We start from the raw sequence: 16009 nt of genomic DNA on the forward strand, positions 1-16009 counted from the left end.
TTCCAGAGCTTAGGGCCTAGGCAACGGAAGGCGTGGCCACCAATGGTGGAGCGATTAAATTGGGAATGTGCAAGAGGCCAGAATTAGAGGAGCGCAGATATCTCAGAGGATTGTAGGGCTGGAGGAGATTACAAAGATAGGGAGGGGCAAGGCCATGGAGTGATTTGAAAGATGGATGACAATTTTAAAATCAAGACGTTGCTTGACTGGGAGTCAATGTAGATCAGCGAGCACAGGGTTGATAGGGGAACAGGACTTGGTGCGAGTTAAGACACGGGCAGCAGAGTTTTGGATGACCTTAGGTTTAAGGAAGTTATAATGTGGGAGACCAGCCAGGACCGAAACAATGGCTTCAGTCTTCCCAAAATTTAATTTCCTCCAAAAGACAGCACTTCTGACAGTGCAGCACTTCTTCAGATTGGACTGAAGGGCGGGCCTAGATTTTGTGCTCAATTCTCTGGACTCGGACTTGAACCCACAACCTGAGGCGAGAGTGTCACCAAGTGAGCCATGGCTAACACCTGTAAAGATCCCTCACCTCTGCTCCATTTATGTGCCTTAACCCCAGTCATGAAACAACACCTCCTCTGCACCATTGTGACATTCCAAATTCCAAAACTAGACTCTGCAGTTTCTCCATCGTCGGCCGGTATTGGGATTTCCAATTTACTGCCAACCAGTCCCGGCTGAGGTCAGCAAGCTCAACACAGACTGAAAAAGAATAAGAAGAACTTGCATTTAAATAGTTCCTTTAGAACAGGCAAATTATCCAGAGGAGTTTCAGAGAGTTATGCATTAGATTTGAACAAGTAGGAGAGGTTTCTGAAGGCCAAAGTGGATGGGTAGGTTTTAGAGAGGTTCTGAAGTTGAGGAGAGATGTAGCAAGAAAGAAGGGTTTGGGAAGAACATTCCAGGGTATGAGGCACAGGGAGTGAGATGGTTCTGCCACCAATGGTGAACTAGAAGGATGGGGAACATAAAGTAGACCAGAGGCAGAAAACTAGCATTTGCAAGGGGAAATGCAGAGCTGGAGGAAGTTGCAGGGTGCCTCAAGGGCATGGAAGGATATGTAAATGAGAGATTAGCGTGACTGGTGCGGTCAGGGATGGGTGCATCATTAGTGCGGTCAGGGGTGTTAGATGAGCAGGACAAGTACCTGGGATATGGAACTTCAGTTATGTGGAGAGATCAGAGAAGCAGGGAAAGATAACGGGAGATTTCATCGAGGTTCCAAATTATGAAGGGTTTTGATAAGGTAAAAAAGGGGAAAATGGTTTCCACTGTCATGGGGATCGGTAACCAAAGGATACAGATTTAAAGTAATTGGCGAACGAGCCGGAGGGGAGATGAGGATAAAAAAATTACGTAGCAAGTTGTGATATGGAATGCACCGCCTGAAAGGGTCGTGAAAGCAGATTCAATAGTAATGCTCAGAAGTGGATATATACTTGAAAGGGAAATATTTGCAGGGCCATGGGGAAAGAGCGGGGGGACTGGGATTAATTGAATAGCTCTTTCAAAGAGCTGGCGCAGGCATGAATGGCCCGAATGGCCTCCTTATGTGCTGTATGATTCTGTGACACGATGTGGACAGCAGATGTTTTGATGCGTTGATGTGGGACATAGTTCAGGAAGCTGGTGAGGAGAAGAATGGAAAAACCGAGCCTGGACGTGTAATACAAGAGTGGATGAGGGTTCCAATCTGGAAGCTGAGCAGCGCATCACAAAGCCGCTACACAAATTTTATGAACGTGTTCAGGTTTCTAACAAGACATCTGGCTGATGTATGATGCTTGAAGATGGATTAGTTGGTAGGAAAAGCCATGAAGATTCATTTTAAACAGATTCTTCAAGATGAAGCTCTACAAATAATATAATTAATCTGGAGGTATTAGCATCAGTGGCAACTAATGAGTTTTTGTGCTAATAATAAGGCAGTAGAAAGATCTAAGATTAAAAGGATATGTGTGTCATCTTTAACCGCACTACCCTGGGAATCTTAGTTTAATTGGGTAGGTGAAATTGAAAAAAAATCCATGTGTGCATCTGGTCCATTATATTTGTAATTAGTTAGGCTACATTTTTAATTTAATATATTTTGTACTGCTGCCTCAAGGACAGATAAAAATTAACCTTTATGTACTATACCGGATTTCTTTTTGTTCAATGATTGAGAGTTAATTTCCTACAGTAATGACGTGGGAAAAAAGGAGAGTCCTAAAACAAGATGTTTTACTTCCAGTTAATATTTTGGGTTTTTTTTGTGTTCAGTTATAGAAAGAAAGAACTTGCATTTATATAGCACCTTTCACAATCTCAGGATATCACAAAGCTTTACAGCCAATGAAGTACTTTTGAAGTGTCGTCACTGTTACAATGTAAGCATACAGCAGCCAATTTGCACACAGCAAGCTTCCACAAACAGCAATATGAACATACAAACATACGAACTAGGAGCAGGAGTAGGCCATTTGGCCCCTCGAGCCTGCTCCGATCATGGCTGATCTGTTTTTGGACACAACTCCACTTTCCTGCCTACACCCGATACCCTTTGACTCCCATGACAATGTTATTTATAATAACCAGATAATCTGTTTTAGTGATATTTGCTGAGGGATAAATATTGGTCAGGACACAAGGGAGAATTCCCCTGCTTTTCAAAATAGCACAGTGGGGCCTCAGTTTAACATCTTACTCCAAGGACGGCATTTCAACAGTGCAGCGCTCCCTCAGTACTGCACTGAAGTGCCAGCTAATATTGTGTGTTCAGGTTTCTGAAGTGGGACCTGAATGCATGACCTTCCAACTCAAAAGACAAGAGTGCTACCCACTGAACCACAGTTGACAGCATGTACTTACTTGCTACACAATCCTGCAAATGAACATTCCTGATATCTATCCTCCTTAGATATTCAAGAAAAAGTCACAATAAAACAAGGAGAATCCATTCTCTTTTCCTAAATCAGGACAGTGGTACAAGGACTACAATTGGCCTCGGTGTCTCAAGGCACAGAAGGGGGAAAAACAGCCAGGATTCCTGCTCCTGATCACTATCCAATTAGTACTAAAAATTGCACACGTGTTGATGCCAGGAGAGGACATGATCGTGCTCAGCGGTCATGCCCTCACGCACAATCAAACAGCCTCTCTGGGCTTATGTTAAGGGTATGGTGGAGGGTTCCCAGCAGTAGAGCTGTGCCCTAACATGTGTCAACCAGAGTCTGACAAGCCATTCAGCATTTTCTGTTTTCATTTCTGGCAAGTCACCCTGCTTACAAGTCTCCAAACTAAGATACTGAGTCATCCAGACAGGTAGAACTTCTGTTTGCCAGCTATGAAATGCTACATTCTATATGGACATAGTCCACCCACCTAAATTAAGTGCACTTGCGCACAAGGTTAGCAAAAGCCAACTAGGACTTGGGGACCTCTGGCGCTTAATCAGCTAACATAAATTGGCTTAGTGGGTACTAGAAGGTTGTGGGTTCATGTCCCACTTCAGAGTGGAACACAAAGTCCATTCTGACATTCCAGTGCAGTACTGTGGGAGGTGCTGTCTTTCTGATGAGACATTAAACCTAGGCCTCATCTTCCGTCTCAGGTGGATGTAACAGTTCCCACGGCACTATTTCAAAGAAGAACAGGGGAGTTCTGTTTGCTGTCCTGGCCAATCATTATTCCTTGACCAACATCACAAAAGCAGATGATCTGGTCATTATACCATTGCAGTTTCTGCAATCTTTCTGTGTGCAAATTGGCTGCCACGTTTCTCTAATTACAACAGTGACTACATTTTAAATGTACCTTATTGGTTATCAAGTGCTTTAAGATGCCCGAGGTCACAAAAGACGGTTTCTTTCTTTTTAAGCCACACAGTTTACCAGTACAAGACACTATCTATCTACTCCACAAGCTCTGGCTTGTCTGGGGCTGAGTGGGAAGAATGCTTGTTCCCTCAAGAGGCAGGTCTATCTCTGCCGGTTCTATTAGTAAACAAGGCTTGCTGGTCAATCATCAATAGTGGACTAGAGTAGTACAAGGCCCCCTTGCTTAGGTATTGCATTACTGAGTCTGCCACAGAGGCCTGACATCACAAGAGGGCAGGAGAAAAAGGGAGGAGGGGAAAAATATAAAGAAATAACTGTGGAAGTTAAAAATATTAAGAATGAAATAGGATTCCCACAGCTAACTTTAAGGCAAAAATACATGGAGAAGCATACCCACCATACCTCTGCTCATATTGAAAATTAACATGTGCCGTTATACAGACACAAATGAAGCACTGGACAGAGGCTGGCTGCTTCTCCACAGGAACAGAGGAAATGTCAGTGCATCACAAGATAAACACAGATGAGAGGGGCATTCAGCCCACTTAGCTCATCCATTCAGAATAAAAATAAACTTACATTCTCCAGCATACCACTTCTGGCTCAAATTAATCTAATATTCTATTTTTTTGCCTCCACTACATTCCTGAAATTCCATTCCAAATGTCGATCACAATTTGCAGGATTCTAACTTGTCCTCTGCTCTCTTGTTCGTGTGTCTTGGCTTACCTAGAGGTGGTGTTCTGGATTAAACTTATATACCATTTAATATCATCTATCCTCTGTAAGGAACATAGGAACAGGACTAGGTCATTTAGCCCCTCAAGTATTTTCCACCATCAATGAGATCATGGCTGATTTGTGACCTAACTCCATATAGCCACCTTTTTGCTCCATATCCCTTGATACCTTTGGTTAACAAAAATCTATCAATCTCAGATTTAAGATTTACAACTGATCCAGCATCAATTGCCATTTGCAGAAGAGAGTTCCAAACTTCCACCACCCTTTGTGTGTAGAAATGTTTCCTAATTTCACTACTGAAAGGTCTGCCTCTAATTTTTAGATTATGACCGCAAGTCCTAGACTCCCCAACAAGCAGAAGTAGCTTCTATCTACCCTATCTGTTGGCCTACTCCTGCTCCTAATTCGTATGTTCCCCTGTAATATCTTGAAAACTTCGATCAAATAACCCCTTAACCTTCTAAATTCCATGGAATACAACCCTAATTTGTGTAACCTCTCCTCGTAATTTAACCCTTGGGGAACAGGTAGCATTCTAGTAAACCTGCAACCGCCTCCCTCCAAGGCCAATATATCCTTTCTAAGGTGTGGTGCTCAGAACTGCTCACAGTAACTCCAGGTGTGGTTGAACCAGGGCTTTGTATAGCTGAAGCATGACTTCTACCCCCTTGTATTCTAGTCCTCTAGATATAAAGGCATTCCATTCGCCTTTCTGATTATTTTCTGTACCTGTTCATGACATTTTAATGATCTGTGTACCTGGACCCCCAAGTCTCTTTGGACCTTCACTGTTTCTAACTTTTCACCATTTAGAAAGTACCCTGTTTTATTCTTTTTAGTTCCAAAATGGATGACCTTACATTTGCTTACTTCCATTTGCTTACTTGCATTCAAGTTGAAGAGTCCCAGTTTATCCTATTTTTCCTCATAACTCAATCCTTCAATACCAGAGATCAGCATCATGTTTCTCCTCTATACCACCTTCAGGGCTTGAATGTTTCCCTCAGGTCTCTTTGTTGTCCAAAATACACCACAATACTCAAAGTGCTATCTGATCAGGGCACTGACTCCAGCTTTAGCTTGGCATCCAACTTACACTCAATGATCTAGTAATATAATTAAAGATTCTATTCACTTTGTTCATTGCTAAAGCACAAACATTTGCCGAATATACGACCAGATCCCTTTCCACTTCACCTTTAGCCATCCATACACTGTCCCTACCATTCTGATTGCACATCCATTTTTCAGCCTAGTGTCAGCAAATATACACACAATAAATCAGGAAATATTCATATCTCTTTATATTTTGCTTGTAATACTAAGCAGTGCAGTGTTTTCCCTCACTAATCAATTTTCTTCCTACCCACTTCTCCTGAATCACAATCCAATGCCTCATTACATGGTCATTGTGTTACTTAGCTACAGTGAGGGCATCACAACCAATCCCAATACTTTCCTCAGCTATCGGCTGCATCCACTCGTACTTTCGAGTAGGGAGGAGTCACTACTAGGGAGGAGTGGTTATGAATGGGAACTCCTATTGATTTCTATTTTCTTGCCCTTATCCATGGCTGATGAGGCCACATGGCACACTGTTGGTGATGCCATCCACATATTTGTAGATTCAGAAACAATCATATTGATTCATTGGTGATTTACCAACTGTTGAGCTGCCCAATATTATAGTGTGAGTTACCTCATATTTACTTAGTGTGAATTACCGTAAATTTAGTTATTGTACTGAAGCATCGTACGTCTCATTCCTGAAGTTATCCTTATATCGAGTCACTGTAGTGAGTTAACCTATATATTGTTAGTGTAGCGAATTAACAGGTGGTAGCACTCTCTACAACATTTGTCTCTCATTCAAAATCACAAAAGCAGATTATCCGATCATTGTCACATTGCTGTTTGTGGGATCTTGCTCTGCATAAATAGGCTGCCTATAGGGCAGCAGTGACTGCTTCGAAATAACTTCATTGGCTGTAACGTGCTTTGGGACGTCCTGTGGTCGTGAAAGATATATAAATGTCAGTTTTTCACCCTGTATTTTTAGCAGTTGTAGTGAGTAGACCTATATCTAGTTATTGTAACGAATCACCCATAGGTAGTGACTGTAGGCTGTTGTGCTGCACCTCTTTGCTATAGATTTGCATTTGCTTTGAAGAATGTGACAGCTCTGAGCCTGTTTTCTATGTTAAAGTTGTACAAGCTGTCGATCTTTGACGAGGCTGGGACGCTCACCTGTATCTGTACCTGCTGCTGCGGGCCCGCCCGCCACCGCGGGACTCTCTGGGGGATGTAGTTCCACCTCCGCAGGATCTGCCGCAGCGCCGTGCGACGGGAACTACAACCCCCAGAATGCCCAGCTTCGCAAACTCATCCGGGGCAAAGGACCAGGCGGAAGGCGGTGCCTGCGAGGTGAGCGGTGCCATGGCAACCAGAGCTCTGGTTTTAGTGAGGGAGCGGGGCCCAGGTGACTTTAGACGGGCTGGATTGTTGTCGTTGTGGATCTCCGGAGTGGAAGGTTCTCATACTGCACAAGCCTCTTAGCTCAGGCCCGGCTCCCTCGAAGCTGCTGTTGTTTCTCCGGGTCGGCCTCTGGTGCCTCCGTCTCAGTGGCCATTCCTCCTGTGTCTGCTTCGACACTGCCTCGGCGTCGTAGACCCATCATGGCCTCGGCCCCATATTCTGCAGCATAGCGACTAGAAGGTAGGAATCCTGGTATTTCTACTGCACTTATATCACGTCCTCAGCAGCCCATTCCACATTGCTTTACAATAGACTCCTACCTTGAAGCTGGCCTTGTGTGTGTAAGTTTGTGCTTATGGGGGAGGGGAGGAGTCAACACCGTAAACTCCCACAATACCGTGAATGCTAAATTATCAGGTTGCTTATCCAACATCCGGTACTGGATGAGCAGGAATTTCCTCCAATTAAATATTGGGAAGACTGAAGCCGTTGTTTTCGGTCCCTACTCCAAACTCCATGTCCTAGCTACCAACTGTACTCCCTGACAAGAGTCTGAGATTAAGCCAGTCTATTCGCAACCTTGGTGTCACGTTTGACACCGAGATGCGCTTCTGATCTCATTTGTGCCATCACTAAGATTTCCACCTCTGTAATGTTGCCCAGCTTCGTCCCTGTCTTAGCTGCTGAAACCCTCATTCATGCCTTCATTACTTCTGGACTTGACTATTCCAAAATAATTCCGGCTGGTCTCCCACATTCTATTCTCTGTAAACTTGAGGTCATGCAGAACTCTGCTGCAGGACATTCTTCTGGGGGAGGGTGAACAGCCAGAGGTCATGGTCCACATTAGTACCAACAATATGGGTAGGAAGGGAGAGATATGTTCCTGAAAGCAGAGTTTGGGAGTTAGGAAAGAAATTAAAAAGCAGGACCTCATAAGCAGTAATCTTAGGATTCCCCCAGTGCCACGTGCTAGTGAGCATAGCGATAGGAGGATTGAGCGATTGAATACATGGCTGGAGAATTGGTGCAGCAGGGACGGCATCAGATTTCTGAGGCATTGGGACCTGTTCTGGGACAGGTGGGATCTATACAAGATGAACGAGTTTCACCTTAGCAGGACTGGGACTAATCCTTGTGGGGAGATTAGCGAGTGCTGTTGGGGAGGGTTTAAACTAGATTGGTGGAGGCTTGGGAACCTGATAGGGAGCTCAGATTGGAAGGAAGCAAAACTAGTAACAGGAAGTAGCAAAGTAGTAAACAAAATTAGAAGGCAGATGAAACGAAGGCGAACATCAAATAGGATCAGAATGAGGAATAATAAGACAAAGTTAAGGGCACTCTATCTGAATGCATGCAGCATTCGCAACAAGGTAGATGATTGTCAGGCACAAATAGAGGTAAGCGGGTATGATTTAATTGTCATTGAGACAGGGTTACCAGGACTGGGAACTGAATAATCATGGATATTTGTCATTTAGAAAGGATAGACAGAGGAGAAAAGGAGATGGGGTAGCATTGTTAATAAGGGACGAGATCAGTACATTAGTGAGAGGATCTTAGATGAAAGGAGCATGATGTAGAATCAGTTTGAGTGGAGCTAAGAAACAGCAAGGGGCAGCAAACATTGGTGGGAGTTGTTTATAGGCCACCAGACTAGTGGTAATGTTGGGCACGGTATGAATCAGGAAATTGAACTGCGTGTAGCATGGGTAATACAGTAATAGATGACTGAAATTTACATATAGACTGGGTAAACCTTATTAGCACTAATGCTATGGAGGATGAATTCCTGGAGTGTATACAAGACGGGTTTCTGGAGCAGTATATTGAGGAACCAACTAGGGATTGGGCTGTTTTAGATATAATACTATGTAATGAGAAATGGCTAATTAATAACCTTGCTGTAAAAGAGCCATTAGGAAATTCTCTTCTCTTTGGCCTCCGTGTCTCGAGAGACAATGGGTATGTGCCTGGAGGTGGTCAGTGGTTTGTGAAGCAGCGCTTGGAGTGGCTATAAAGGCCAATTCTAGAGTGACACTCTTCCACAGGTGCTGCATATAAAATTGGTAATTGAGTTGGACTTATAACCCGTAACTGCTGCATTCTGTGTTGATTTGGTCGCTCTGAGGCGACTATGGAGTGACCTCTCCATGGCGCATGCCTGGGCGGATGTATGGAGGTTGTGAATTGCCCAAGCGTCAAAGCCCCCCTCTCGGCCTTCCTGGTGGGGTCCAAAGGAGTGCAGAGCACGATGTTTGGCACCGGTATGGCTGCAGGAACTGCCGGAAACATGCCAAAGGTGACACATGACCGCCTTCGGGGTTCCGCTTCGGATTTTCTGTTAGGGTTTACTCCCTTAGCCTTGGTCTCTCCTGAGACGCCCATGAGGCAGTGGGGTTGTTAGGGCCACTACACAGGGGTAGGTGGATGCCGGTGGGAGGTGTGGGGGGGGGGTAGGGGGTGCGGTGGGGAGAGGGGTGCGAGGGGAAGATGGTGCGAGGGGAATGAGCGGGGGTGCGAGGGGAATGAGCGGGGGTGCGAGGGGGTGAGCTGGGAGCGATTGCAGGTAATAAAGCATTTCATCAGCTCCCACCATTGTCGAAGGACCATTAAGAAATAGTGACCACAATATGATAAAATTTGACATTAAGTTTGAAGGATGTATTTCATTCTGAAACTAGGATCTTAAATCTGAACAAAGGAAACTATGAAGGTGTGAGGGGCAAGTTGGCTATGGTGGATTGGGAAAATACATTAAAAGATTTGACAGTAGACAGGCAATGGATAATATTTAAAGACGTATTATATGGTCTACAACAAATATACACTCCTCTTAAGACATAAAAACCCAACAGGAAAGATGAATTAACCATGGCTAAGGAAAGATGAATCAACCATGGCTAACCAAAGAAGTTAAAGATTGCATTAGATCATAGGAAGTGGCATATAAGGACGCCAGAAAAAGTGGTAAGCCTGAGGATTGGAAGCAATTTAGAATCCAACAAAGGAGGACCAAGAAACTGTTAACGGGAAAAGAAAATATGAGTGCAAGCTAGCAAGAAACATAAAGGCGTACTGTAAAAGCTTCTCTTGGTATGTGAAAAGGAAAAGATTGGCAAGTGCAAACATGGGTCCATTAAATGCAGAGATAGGAGAATTTTGGTAGAGAATGGGGAATTGGCGGAGAGACTAAACGAGTACTTGTGTCTGTCTTCACAGAGGAAGATGCAGAAAATCTCCCAGAAATATTAGGGAACCAAGGGACTTGTAAAAATGAGGAACTGAAAGAAATTATCAATAAAGAGGTAGTACTCGAAAAATTAATTGGATTAAAAGTTGATAGATCCCTTGGACCAGATGAGCTACATCCCAGGGTATTGAAGGAGGTGGTTATAGAAATAGTGGATGCATTGGTGGTTATCTTTCAAATTTTTAGATTCTGGAAGGGTTCCTGCAGACTGGAAAGTAGCAAATGCAACCCCACTGTTTAAGAAGGGAGCGAGAGAGAAAACGGAAAACTACAGACCTGTTAGTTTGACGTCAGTAGTAGAGAAAATGTTAGAATCTATTATAAAGGATGTGATAACCAGACAGAAAATAATGATATGATTGGGCAGAGTCAACATGGATTTATAAAAGGGAAATCATGTTTGACAAACCTGTTGGAGTTTTTTGAGGATGTTGCTTGTAGCATAGATAAAGGTGAACCAGTGGATGTGGTGTATTTGGACTTTCAGAAGGTTTTTGATAATGTCCCATACAGGAAGTTAATTTAAAAAAAAAAGAGCAAATGAGATTGGGGATAACTTAGTGCTATGGATTGATAAGTGGTTAACAGACAGAAAACAGGGATTGGAGTTAACGGGTCGTAGAGAGATACAGCACTGAAACAGCCCCTTCGGCCCACCGAGTCTGTGCCGACCATAAACCACCCATTTATACTAATCCTACATTAATCCCATATTCCCTACCACATCCCCACCTTCCCTCAATTCTCCTACCATCTACCTACACTAGGGGCAATTTACAATGGCCAATTTACCTATCAACCTGCAAGTCTTTGGTTGTGGGAGGAAACCGGAGCACCCGGTGGAAACCCACGCGGTCACAGGGAGAACGTGCAAACTCTGTACCCAGAACCGAACCCGGGTCGCTGGAGCTGTGAGGCTGCGTTGCTAACCACTGCGCCACTGTGCCGCCCTTGTCATTCCCAGGGTGGCAGGCTGTGATTAGTGGGGTACTGCAAGGATCAGTACTTGGGCGACAGCTGTCACAACCTATATAAATGATTTGGATGTGGGGACCAAATGTAATATTTCCAAATTTGCTTATGTTACAAAACTAGGTGGGAATATAAGTTGTGAGGAGGATGCAAGGAGGCTTCAAGGGGCTTTGGACAGGCTAAGTGAATGGGAAAGAAGATGACAGATGGAATATAATGTGAATAAGTGTGATGTGATCCACTTTGGTAGGAAAAAAACAGAAAGGCAGAGTATTCCTTAAATGGTGAGAGGTTGGGAAGTGTTAATGTCCAAAGGGACCTGGGTGTCCTTGTTCATGAGTCACTAAAAGCTAGTATGCAGGTGCAGCAAGCAATTGGGAAGGCAAATGGTGTGTTGGCCTTCATTGCAAAGGGATTTGAGTACAGGAGTAAAGATGTCTTGCTGCATTTGAATAGTGCCTTAGTGAGACCGCACCCAGAGTATTGTGTACCGTTTTGGTCTCCTGATCTAATACTTGCCATAGAGGGAGTGCAACGGAGGGTCACCAGACTAATTCCTGGGATGGTGTGATTGTCTTATGAGGAGAGATTGCAGAAACTGGGCCCGTATTCTCTAGAGTTTCGAAGAATGAGACTTGAAACTTACAAAATTCTTACAGGGCAACAGGGTATATATGGATAGGATGTATCCTGTGGTTGGTGAGTGTAGAACTAGGAGACATATTCTCAGAATAAGGGGCAGGCCATTTAAGACTGAGATGAGGAATTTCTTTACTCAGAGCGTGGTGAATCTTTGGAATTCTCTACCCCAGAGGGCTCAGGAAGCTCAATAATTGAGCATGTTCAAGACCAAAATTGATAGATTTCTGGATACTAATGACATCCAGGATTATGGGGATAGTGGGGAAAAATGGGGTAGAGATAGATGATCAACCGTGATCTGTTTGAATGGTAGAGCAGGCTCGACAGGCCTGCTCCTCCTGGTCTACTCCTGCTCCTATTTCCTATGTTGCTATGTTCCTATGCCTGTGTCTTAACCTGCACCAAGTCCCATTTCCCCTATCACTCCTGCACTCGTTGACCTACATTGGCTCCTGGTCAAGCAACATCTTTGATTTTAAAATTCTCATCCTTGTTTTCAAATCCCTCCATGGCCTCACCTCTTGCTGTCTCTCTCATCTCCTCCAGCCCCACAACTCTCTAAGATATCTGCGCTGCTTTAATTCTGGCCTTTTGTGCATCCCTGATTTTAATCGCACCACCGTTGGTGGCCATATCTTCAGTTGCCTAGGCCCCAAGCTCTGGAATACCCTCCCTACGCCTTTCCACCTTGCTTTCCTCCTTTAAGACACTCTTTAAAACCTACCTATTTTCCCAAGCTTTTGGTCATCTAATATCGCCTTTTGTGGCTCGGTGTCGAGCTTTGTTTTTATAATGTTCCTGTAAAGTGCCTTGTGATGTCTTATGTTAAAGGTGCTATATAAATATAAGTTGTTAGGCTCCTTATTCAAGCTAGTTTTCTAACTCTGCTTAGGTGGAGTGCTTTACATAGTATATTGTATTTGAATAATTGACGTTACGTAGATTAATTCCTCATTTACCCATTTTCTGGTGTGAAGGAGTCTGTATTTGTAGTGTTAAAAGACTGCAGCTGTAAGTTTTTCCTAATGTTTTAAAGTTTTGGTTAGAATTTCTTTCAACTTTATTTTTAATCAACTGGCATACAGGGCAAGGAGCTCTGGATTTTTAACTGCTTAAATTGTCAATATCTTGGCCACAAAGACCTTTCTTGGGAGATTCTTTCCAGCTGTTGATCACCTCCTTGTAAATAAAATATTTCATAGAATCATTGGTTACAGGACAGAAGGAGACTTCTGTGCCAGGTCTTTGCAAGAGCAATGTAGCTAGTCTGACTTTTCTGTCCTTTCCCCATCGCCCCTGCAAATTTTCTCTATTCAGATAATCATCCAAATCCCTTTTGAAATCACCACACTCTCAGGCAGTGCATTCCAGATCCTAACCACTCACTGCATAAAAAGGTTTTTCCTCCTGTCATCTCTGGTTCTTTTGCCAATCATCTTAGTCGGTGTCCTTTGGTCTGGTTTCTTCCACCAATGGGAACAGTTTCTCCCTAACTAATCTCTCCAGACCCCTCATGATTTTGAACACCTCTGTCAAGTCTCCTCTCAACCTTCTCTTCTCAAGGAGAACAGCCCCAGCTTCTCCAACTTATCCATGTAACTGAAGTGTTTCATCCCTGGAACCATTCCCATAAATCTTTTCTGCGTCTTCTCCGATGCCTTCATATCCTTCCTAAAGTGTGGAGCCTAGAATTCGACACACTACTCCTGTTGAGACTGAAGCAGCATTTCTGAAGGTTCACCATAATTTATTTCCTTTTGAACTGTCTGCCTCTATTTATAAAGCCCAGGATCCCGTCATCTTTATTAATCACTTTCTCAACCTGCCCTGCCACCTTCAGTGATTTGTGCACATATAACCCCAGGCCAAAATGTATCATTTCACATTTCTCTGCATTACATTTCATCTTACACGTGTCTGCCCATTCCACCATTCTGTTTACATCCTCTTGAAGTTTATCACTATCCTCTTCATGGTTCGCAATAATTCCAAGTTTTGTGTTATCTGCAAATTTTGAAATTGTGCCCTGTACACCCAAGTCTAAGTCATTAATATGTGTCAAGCAAAACAGGGGTCCTAACACAGAACCCTGAGGAAACCCACTATATACCTTCCTCCAGTCCGAAAAACAACCATTCACCACTGCTGTCTGTTTCCTGTCACTCAGCCAACTTCGAAACATTTTGGGATAAGGGGTCGGCCATCTAGGACCGAGATGAGGTGAAATTTCTTCACACGAGGGCTGTGAATCTCTGGAATTCTCTACCCTAGAGAACTGTATATGTGTACTCATTCATATGTTTTTGGACACCAGAGATTGAAGGGATTGACATATGTCTTAAACTTTCCCTTCACAACCTTGAACCTGCGGCATCTTATCTTGGCCTATCTAAAAGTATTTTTGGATTTGCTTTTTCTACCCTGTTATCTCGCAGCTCTAAAAGAACTGCTCTGAGACATCACTGTTCAAGGCTAAAGAGCCCTAGCTGAAACAGTTGTTTCTGATTACCCTTCCTTCTCGTGTGATACTGATTTCCATATAGCAGGAAGGTGCCAGGTTTTTGCTGAGTTAACTGATCTCAGCTTAGCTAGCAATGAAGCTGACACATCTAGCCTCTGTAGCCTGAGTGGGCTTGAGGGCAAAAGTCAGCTCAACTTGTTATTGTGATCGAGTGATTCCTGCTGGACAGTGAGGACAAGATTAACTAATTTTACTGGTTAAGGTTCACATGTGAACAAGCCCTTGAATGATGTACAGAGTATCTAGGAACTAAAGTACAGAATATGTGTTCTAGTGTCAGTATCTATCACTGTGTGGGCACAGTGCATTGGAACAGTTATCTATTGCACCACAGTGTGTAAAGCCTTGACAAAGTAGAGAGGATGTACTATGGTGACGTCAGTCTTAGGAATTATCATTCACTTTAGAAACCTTGATGTTTCTTATTCCTTTCGAGCCTGTCCAGGAGCTCACTGAACACTGCAAAGACAGTGACTATGGGGTTAGAAGTGTGTGCCAGGCTAAACTATTGTAGGTGACACGATGGAGTGAAAGTTGATTCAGACTAGCTTCGCCGACTGGTCACAAAGTAACATTGGTACAAGATCAAGAAAATATTTGTGGGTGGGTGTGAGAAGGCAGAAGTCAGGGAATGGACTAAAAGTAGTGACATTCCAAATTTACAATGGCCTGCTATGTAACAGAGGAGCAGTGGCAGTGTGATTGATGTAATTGGTCTTTGACAGTGTGCCAACATTAACAATGTGCTCACTTCCTTCAAACAGGGAATTAATATTATGGGCTTTTTGTATAGAATTACATTGAATTTACAGCACAGAAACCGGCCATTTGGCCCAACTAGTCTATCTAGATGTTTATGCTCCACACATGACTCCTCCCATTCTATTTCACCTAATATTCCTTTCCCCCTCATGTACCTTGTGGTAGTATATTCCACATTTTTAGAGACAGTTTCCAACTGTTGTGTGCATATATTATGTATGTATGGTGTATTATTTCAGTAATGAAACAGTAACAGTGCTGTGGTTTGGTTTTCTCAAACCGTCAGTGTGCCTTCTACGTTTATTCGAATTTTGGTTCTTATTTCTGTTTCTGGTGCTTTACAATGAAGAACTAAAAGCAAGTGAATAAGTAAAGCCTGCCAGATTTGGGGACAGATTGTATACGTCTGTTTGGTTCCTGATGTTAAGGTCTGAAGTTCTGCTAATGGATGATAATACCTGGTAGTTCAAGATAATAGGGTGAACAGGTATTGGGTGTTAATTGGTTAATTGTATTCAATGTGTATATTTAAAGAGCCAGCCAGCATTGGCTGTGGGTGTTAGGAGTGCAGAAGTAAGCTCTGTGGCAAGCAATAAACAATCCCCACCAAAGCATCCTAGTCTCAGTGGCTCCTTCACAAACAGACCTGGAAGTTTCTCTAACACCTGAAAAGAAAGTAACAGTAGAATATCACAAAGAAGCCATGTAAGCTTATGGATCACGCCCAAGCTGTGTATATCTTGGGAGCTTTTAATGAAAGATAGGTAAATTTTTTATACTTTCCATGACCTCAAACATCTCAATGTTTGAGAT

At 43.3% G+C, this 16009-nt stretch overlaps 1 protein-coding gene across 3 annotated transcripts in view; it reads left to right on the top strand.

Annotated features, from left to right (window-relative positions):
* The first annotated feature begins 6966 nt into the window (after nucleotides 1-6966).
* The window catches only part of ccdc28a (coiled-coil domain containing 28A), a 29177-nt gene continuing 20134 nt past the window's right edge, over nucleotides 6967-16009 (top strand). For all 3 annotated transcript variants that reach the window (XM_068045517.1, XM_068045519.1, XM_068045518.1), the window contains exon 1: nucleotides 6967-7286. The gene's annotated coding sequence lies outside the window, so the exon portion shown is untranslated. The remainder of the gene's footprint in view (nucleotides 7287-16009) is intronic.

The sequence above is a fragment of the Heterodontus francisci genome, chromosome 13 (genome assembly GCF_036365525.1).
Source record: "Heterodontus francisci isolate sHetFra1 chromosome 13, sHetFra1.hap1, whole genome shotgun sequence".
NCBI classification, from domain to species: domain Eukaryota; kingdom Metazoa; phylum Chordata; class Chondrichthyes; order Heterodontiformes; family Heterodontidae; genus Heterodontus; species Heterodontus francisci.